Source organism: Marmota marmota, unplaced genomic scaffold (assembly GCF_001458135.2).
Source record: "Marmota marmota marmota unplaced genomic scaffold, marMar, whole genome shotgun sequence".
NCBI classification, from domain to species: domain Eukaryota; kingdom Metazoa; phylum Chordata; class Mammalia; order Rodentia; family Sciuridae; genus Marmota; species Marmota marmota.
The window spans coordinates 1,318,509-1,326,688 of record NW_026000101.1 but is presented as its reverse complement, the minus strand read 5'-3'; the positions used below and the strand labels follow the sequence as shown (position 1 = coordinate 1,326,688).

The following is an 8,180-nucleotide window of genomic DNA, read 5'->3' as shown; positions in this document are numbered from 1 at the left end:
TCTGGTCTCAAGACAAGTTCCTTCTTCTCTCTGGGAACTCCTTGGACCCTTCTTCCTGTGACATTCCCAGTTTACAAACTACTTTTTGAAATAAGGCCTCCTTTTAATTCTTTCCTAGTGAATTTTTGTTGACACAACTGTCATTGTACAGGGGTCCAAGGGAGATCTCTACTCAAACTTTCTAGTTGCTTGACAACTGCAGAAAGAAATTTGTGTGTGTGTGTGTGTGTGTGTGTGTTGCCCAGGGCCTTATGCATGCAAGGCAAGCACTCTACCAACTGAGCTATATCCCCAGACCAGCTCTTAGTAGCAAAAAAAAAAGGATGTTTATTACAGAAAATGAAAGTGGATACTCTCAGAGCAGAATGAAGACAATCTTGGGAGCAAGGCATATGCCAAGGCTTAAGGTGAAGTCTGTACATAATTAGTTGAATATGTATGAGCCAAAGAAGCTGGCTTTCTCGTGGCTGGGAAATATTGAGCAAGATGCTGTTTACCCACTAGGGAGTCTGGTCTGGCATGCAGGTTTCACCCTACATGAGTGTCTCTGGCAGTCAGGTGTTGGATAGGGTGAGCAGGCCAAAAGTTCATGGTTCAATTCAATATTAGCTCCTGGTCTCATGAGGTTCATGGTCTGTTTTTATTGAGGTCTCCTTCCCGTTTTGCTACATTCCAGAAAATTTATAAGGAACTGCAAAGTTACAAAGTGACTTATGGGCCGTTCACTGTGTCCTTACATTCTGGCCCTTTTTTGTTCCTCAGCTTCTTTACCTGGCTCACAAACGGTTTATTAATTATTTGTTCTATATTTTAACAGGGATGTTTTTCCTTTAGAGACTCAGTGTTCTCTCAGTAACTCAGAATCAAGAGTGAAGAGGAAGCAAGGAATGAAGAATTCAGTATGTATAATTGTCCCTGGGAATTTGTGGGGGCTGATTCCTGGACATTCCCCTCGCATTCCTGCATCTCTTATATCAAATGGCACTGTATTTGAATATAACCTGGGCACATCCTCCCACGCACTTTAAACCATCTCTAGATTGCTTGTAATACCTAATACAATGTAAATGTTATATAAATAATTGTTAGACCTTACTGTTTAGAGAATTGCAAGAAAAGAATGATGAGTTAGTTCAGGACAGATGCAATTTTTTTTACAACATCTTTATTTTATTTGGTATTTTTTTATTTTTTATTTTTTTATGTGGTGCTAAGGATCGAACCCAGTGCCTCAAGCATGTGAGGCAAGCGCTCTACCACTGAGCCACAATCCCAGCCCCCAGATGCAGTTTTTGTAGAATGTTTTTTATCTACAGCTGGTAAGTGTTTTAGTCCTTTGTTGTTGTTGTTGTTGTTTTGGGTTTTTGTTGTTGTTGTGTTTGTTTGTTTGTTTGTTTGTTTGTTTTTCTGCTATGACCAAAAGACTTGTCAAGAACAATTTTAGGGAAGAAAATTTACAGGAGGAAAAGTTTGGGGGTCTCACGGTTTCAGAGGTCTTGATCCACAGATAGCAAGGTGAGGCAGAATATCATGGCAGAAGAGTGTGGCGGAGGAAAACAGTTCAGGACGTGGCATCAGGAAGCAGAGAGAGAGAGCTCCACTCACCAAAGACAAAATATATGCCTAACAGGCACATCCCCCCAGGGACCCACCTCCTCCAGCCATATCCTACCTGCCTACAGTTACCACCCAGTTAATCCCTATCGGGGGGTTCATTCACTGATTGGGTTAAGGCTCTCATAACCCAGACGTTTCACTTCTAAACCTCTAAACCTGCATTGTCTGACACGTGAGCTTTTGGGGGACACATATCTAAACCATAACAGTAAGACCCACAGAAGCAGAACCCACTGATATGAAGGGCCAACTACAGGTAGTCACTGAATCTACCCTCCTGGTATCCCCAACCCAGGGGCCCCCTGGCTCTGCTTTTGCTGGAATGCCTAAGGGATATTCTCCCAACAGAATGAAGTAAAGGATCTACAAATCTAAAACTGCTTAAACAACTTCTATCCCTCTCCGTCTCCCTTCATGACTCGTTCCAGAGCCACCCAAAGCTACTAGTCCCTGAGCATCTTGCAGAATCATGAATCGATTGTCTTCTCATGCCCACTGCCTGCATAAGATTCTGTTTGCCAGGTTTCAGAATGTCACCACTCCTCCTGTATGCTGTCTTATTTCCCTGTCCTTGAGCTGTGTCTCATTTTTTTGCCTTTAAAAAAAATCACTCTACTGCAATTTTAGTAGGATTTAGAGGAATCAGAATTGGTTGTGCACATTTAGTTTATTACCTTCATCTTTACCTTTTTCAGGGAGTTTTTACATAATTATGGAATATTAGCCTCCCGGAAATAATAATAAGAAAAAGAAAGAAACAAACACCCTCTGAATTTCTTCCTGTCTCTGTTGCAAGGTGCTGGTTCCCCTTTTTCTGTGGGATGTTTGTGTGGATAGTTGGTTATTAAGGAAGAAAATACTCTGTGTTTCAGGAGGCAGTAACTCTCATGGGTGTGCTTGGACTTCTCTGAGTTGGACTGGGACCAGTTGAGCCTGTTCAGAGGAAACTGTGGAGAGGCGTGGTGCTGGAGAATTAGAGGAACTTGGTCTTAGTGGGTATGGGCAACTTCTCACCCCTGAAATCCACCAGGTGGCATGACTGCTCCTTAAAATTGCTAAAAACTGTGGAATTCATAAAATACTTCAAAGTGTGGGCTTCAGCTTCAAGAGATATACTTTTTCTCTGCTTCTTCAAGCACAAGGATAAAATGTTTCTGGTCTTTTGACCAACATTAGACTTTAGAGTTATGAATGGGCATTTCTCCCAGTGTGGATCCAACAAACTACTGATGAAAATTGCATCTGTACTGAACATGCCAGTTTTCTTTTCCTTTCTTCTTCTTCTTCTTCATCTTTTTTTCCACCCATTTTCTTAACAATACAGTGTAACATTTTTTTTTTCCCATCTTTAGAGACGTTGAAGATACCGGAGCCTGAGACTGAATTTTTGAAATCTGTTTGTTTACAGCACAGTCACTCAATTTCTTTGCCTTTCTCAATGACCAAGGAGTCAGACCTTCAAACCAGGCATGACCTTTAAACTGGAGTAAGATTGATGGATGAAAATCAAGAGCTGAGCCTGGTAAGAACTGGCAGCAAGGAGATCTTGCAACTGCCTGGCTCTCTAGTGGCCAGGACAGTTCCTTTTGAAGTATTAAAGTAGCTTCCTGATCCTACCTGGACAGCGGAAGCAACTGAAGTCATTAGTGGAAACACCTTCAGACCCCCTTATCATCTTCATATCATCTTCCTGACCTGTGTTTTCATTGTTCTTTCGTTCATTTTTAAAGGCGAAGCTGTGTTTTCGTTGCGTGTCCATCTTTCTTATCTTCTCCAGGTCTTCCTCTGGGCATGACTTTTCACATCCAGACATACAGAATCCTTCTTGTTGAACCAGTTAGGAACACGGATGAAAATTCAGAACAGAAAACCGATGACTTAGGTCTTCTTTTTCTTAGGTAATAAGAAGAAAGAGGCAGAGACAGCCCAGAGCTAGGATGGTGGCTGCGTGGTGTCACCAGGAAACTTTTTCTGCCTCCCCATCCTCCCCTGGTGGCTTTTGTCCTCGTGCTCAGTGTCTTTTGGTTGCTCAGTGCTAGGACCTGTAGCATAGATCCTGATTCCAACCTAAAAATTTTAAAAAGGCAAAAAACTTACTGTAATTCAGCTTACCTCCTGGTACAGAACTTTCCTGAAAGCCTGCCCAGCAACTTACACCTACATCTCCTTGACCAGATCTGTGCTGTGTCCTTTCAGGGTACAGAGAAGGCCAAGTAGATGTAGGCGGAGACACTGCCACTCTGAACAAAATCAGGGTTTTGTTAGCAAGAAAAGAAAAGAGTGGACATTGCACAGACAATCAGCAGCATCTGTCATAACTGTCAGATTATGAGAAAATTCTGACAGGCATTGGATTGGTATAATCTTTCCATAAAATATTTTAGCAGTACCCCCAAGAGCCTTAAAAATAGTCCCACTCTCATCTTTCAATTACACTTCTTGAAGTCTATCTTAATAGTCATAAATGCAGATCAAAAAATTATATGCATAATTTTTATTTTTAATTAAAATGAGTTTAAAGTTTTGTGGGCTGTTGTTTGTTTTTTGGTCATGAGGATTGAACCCAGGGGTACTCTACCACTGAGTTGCATCCCAGTCCTTTTTTAAATTTTGTTTTGAGACAGGGTTTCACTAAGTTGCCTAGGCTGGCCTCAAACTTGTGATCCTCCAGCCTCAGCCTCCTGAGTAGCTGGAATTACAGGCATGCACCACCACTCCCAGCTGAATTTTAACTTTTTTTGAATGCCTCTTTGACATTCTAAGTGGCATTCCTTGCTGAAATGATTGACACTTCTCTGTTGACCTCACATTCATATTTACAATATAAATTTATATTTAAATGGTTCAGAGCTCAAATGACACAAAAGACTTTTCAACAAATAATCTCCCACCCATACCTGTCCCTCTATGAAGTTATTTTCTTTCCCTGGACGTAACCAGTGTTATCAGTTTCTTGCATATATTTCTGGAAGTATTCTTTGCGCATGCAGCAAATGTGTGTATATTTATGAGTTACACACACCTTCCTATTTTGTTTACAAATGGTAGCATATGACTCTGCCTTAATTTTTTTGCATAATATATTTTGGATATTGTTTCAGATACCTTATTGTACCTAGGAAAACCTGGACCCTAACTTACTTAAACAGAACTTTATTACTAAACATTTAGATTGTTTATATTAGCAAAAGAGTTGCCACAATAGCCAAATAACACTGCAGTGAATAATCCTATACATAACATCATTTTGTAAATGTGCTCATTTTATCTATGGGTTAAGTTAATAGAAATAGAATTGTCAGGCCAAAGGACTTATGTATTCATGGCATTTTTTATAATGGGGATAAATGAAAAATTAATTGTCCTACATAAGGGAACAAATTATGTAAGTTATACTCCATACATGTGATTTGGTATTGAGCAGCTTGGGAAAATACAAAATATGTACAAAAAAATGTAATGTCCATACATATACACATACTTGCACATACACACATACATGAAGATGTAAAGAAAATATTGGTGTTAATTGTGGTCTGTTTTGTAGTAAGTATAGGATTATAAAGGGATGACAATCTCAGATTTTATTTCACACTGGAATATTATTAAAGTGACAAAAGAGTATGTGGATTAGCTCAGTATGGCATCTCCTCAGGTGTATATTCACTAATATCCCCACTACTTCCAAGACTGGAACATGCAGGAAATCTTCAGAGGATAAAAGCATGCCTCTTTGGCATTCCGAATGGCATTCTGTGCTGAAATCATTGATGTTTCTCACATTCATATTGATAATATGAATAGGCAGATCCCAGAAAAACTTGAAAGTGTTCAAATTCAGTAATAAAAATTTTAATTGAAGGAATGATTCATTTATAACACATCAGACTGGCAAAATAAGTATATTCTTGTATATACAGATAATATAATATAGACAGCTCTAAAAAATAATTTAATCACTACTAACATTTTAGTAAGGTGACCTTAGTGTGTTAAATGAGGAAAGCAAACTACAGTACAATCTGTAGAGCATGCTCCCATTTTCTAGAATCACATTGCTATCTTTGTGTATGTTTAGAAAAAGTTCTCAAAGACCATATACCAAAGTGTTAACAGCCAGTCCCTGTATCAAATGTGATGAAGGGGTTATATTCTAAACTTCATTTTTCTATTCTTTTGTATTACTTGATTTTTATAATAAGTATGTATTATTTTTATTGAAAACGAAAATCTAAAATCTTTCTCTGATCCTGTTGCTTTCCCTTCTTAAAATGCATTCTGAATTTTACTGTAGTAACTTATTTATTTATCTTCCAGCTTGCTGTATAAAGGGTGGGGTGCTGTCTGTCTTGGTCTCTCTGAATCCCTAACACTTGGCATTGAATCTGACACCTAATGAGTTCTAAGTTAATATGTTATATTTATGGACTCTCTCCTGTTCTGTTTTGCTGTGGAGTATAGACAACATGTAAACATGTGTAGGATATTGTGGATATTCTAGTGGACTGTGTATGAGGCATGGCTTCAGAGAGTGAGGGGCAGGGGAGGAAGTGGCTGATTCTATTGGAGAGAGCACATTTCTGGAAGTTCTTCGTAGAGGTTGTGATGCTTTAATCTTTGACTGGGGGAGAATATATTGGCGAAACACCAGAGTTGAAGCAAGTCTCCCTGATCCCACCTTTGATTTTTTTTTTATCTGTATAACACTGAGCCTGCTTCCAGATCCATAACATCTGTGATATTAGGCTCATACGAAATCTCATAGCGTAGTGGTGAAGGTTATTTTAGTAATGAATGTACTCAACATTGTCGTTCAAAAGCACTCAGGTCCTGGCGGAAGGGCTAAGTAGGGGAAAGGGTATTCAGGGTATGCCTATGTTTGAAAGGATTCCTTAAGGATTCCTTAAGTATTCCTTTGACTGAACCTAGTGTCTGGAAATCCAGCCTCCCTTGGAGCTGTCCGCGGTGCTGATCTCACCCAGGACTTTCACGCTCACTTCTTTGGGAAGGCCTGCTCAGTTCTCTGCGTCACATTCTACTGGGGTCTGAATTGTTGCCTACATATTGTCCAGAAGTTTCTGGCTACAGCAAGTGTGCCTATCTTCTAAGCCCCGTCATCTGCCCGACCTCATGCCCTATCCATTCCCTGCCTGCCATTTCAGCCCTGTGAGCCTGTAGAAGAAGGGCTGACTCAGACATGATGATAGATGATTGATGGGAGTTCACAACACCCATTCCTGGTTCTGCAGAGGCAGGATGGAGCAGTTTGGATTTTTTCCATATTTTCTGGCTTCCTGAGAGGAGTGCCAGTCTCTAATTCTGTTTTGTTTTTTGTTTTGTTTTGGTGCCTGGGATTGAACCCAGGAGTGCTTAACCACTGAGCCATATCACCGGCCTCCTTTTTAATTATGAAACAGCGCCTCTCTAAGTTGCTTAGGACCTTGCTAAATTGCTGAGGCTGCCCTCCAACGTGCAATCCTCCTGCCTCAGCCTCCTGAGTTGCTGGGATTACAGACATGTACCACCACGCCTGGCTCCAGTCTCTAATTCTAAACTTCTGCCAGAGAAAACTCCCCAAAAAATCAAGGAAGTGTTTAACTCTGATGAGCAGTGGTTCTCATTGGCAATGTCTAGAGAAATTTTTAGTTGCCACATTTTCACAACCTAGGTGTAAAGACCATTTCCTACTGGCTTTTAAAGGATAAGAGCCAGAAATAGTATTAAATATTCAATCACACATAGAAGAGCCCTCCACAACAAAGAATTATCTGTCCTAGATGTCAATAGTGTCAAGATTGAGAAACCTTGCCCTCAAGTTGAGGTTTGGGGGATGGTAGCTGGAACTTTTCTAGACATACTAAGGTGTAGCTCAATATTCTAGATTTATTAGTAACCACCTTGGATAAGTCACTGAATTGTTCTAAGATTCAAGTTTTTTGTTTTGTTATTCTTGTTATTGTTTTGAGATGGGATTTTGCTATGTTTTCCAGGCTGGTCTTAAATTTCTGGGCTCAAGAAATCCTCCTAACTCAGCCTCCTGAGTAGCCACAACTTCAGGCATGTAGCACTAAGACCAGCTCTGAACTTCATCTTGACATGTAAATATTTGGTTTTCTGGACTGGATTGCCAGCTTCTTCAAGTTTGAACTCAACATATCTTCAATTAATAAACACCTGCTGAGTACTACACTAGGAACTAATGTTCTGTGATACTATGAATATGAAATATAAGAAAATGCACAATATCGCCATCCTAGCTGGTGACCTAATGCTGGGTTCACAAACTATGAGTATTCCAATAATTTAAGAAAATGGTGAAGAAAGCCCACAAACACACAGAAGTATTTTTTCAAAATCCAGGGACAGCTCTGTGACCTTAGGGGTCCATAGAAAGAGAGAGATACACTAGAATTTTTTATTCTTATATAGGGGACACACAAGGGGAGGTTCCATTGAACCTATTCTATCCCAAAAAGGGCAAAGGGGTAGGATTGCAAAGGAACAGGTGAGTGTAGCTCAACCCCACCAGGTGTCACTTACTCTTGGAGCCACGCCTCATTATC

General features: G+C 40.0%; 1 long non-coding RNA gene across 1 annotated transcript; it reads left to right on the top strand.

Annotated features, from left to right (window-relative positions):
• The first annotated feature begins 630 nt into the window (after positions 1-630).
• LOC107147692 lies at positions 631-7,799 on the top strand. Its single transcript, XR_001504185.2, has 4 exons — positions 631-899; positions 2,490-2,613; positions 3,026-3,139; positions 7,608-7,799. It is a non-coding gene; the product is annotated as an uncharacterized LOC107147692 (long non-coding RNA).
• The last annotated feature ends 381 nt before the right edge of the window (positions 7,800-8,180 follow it).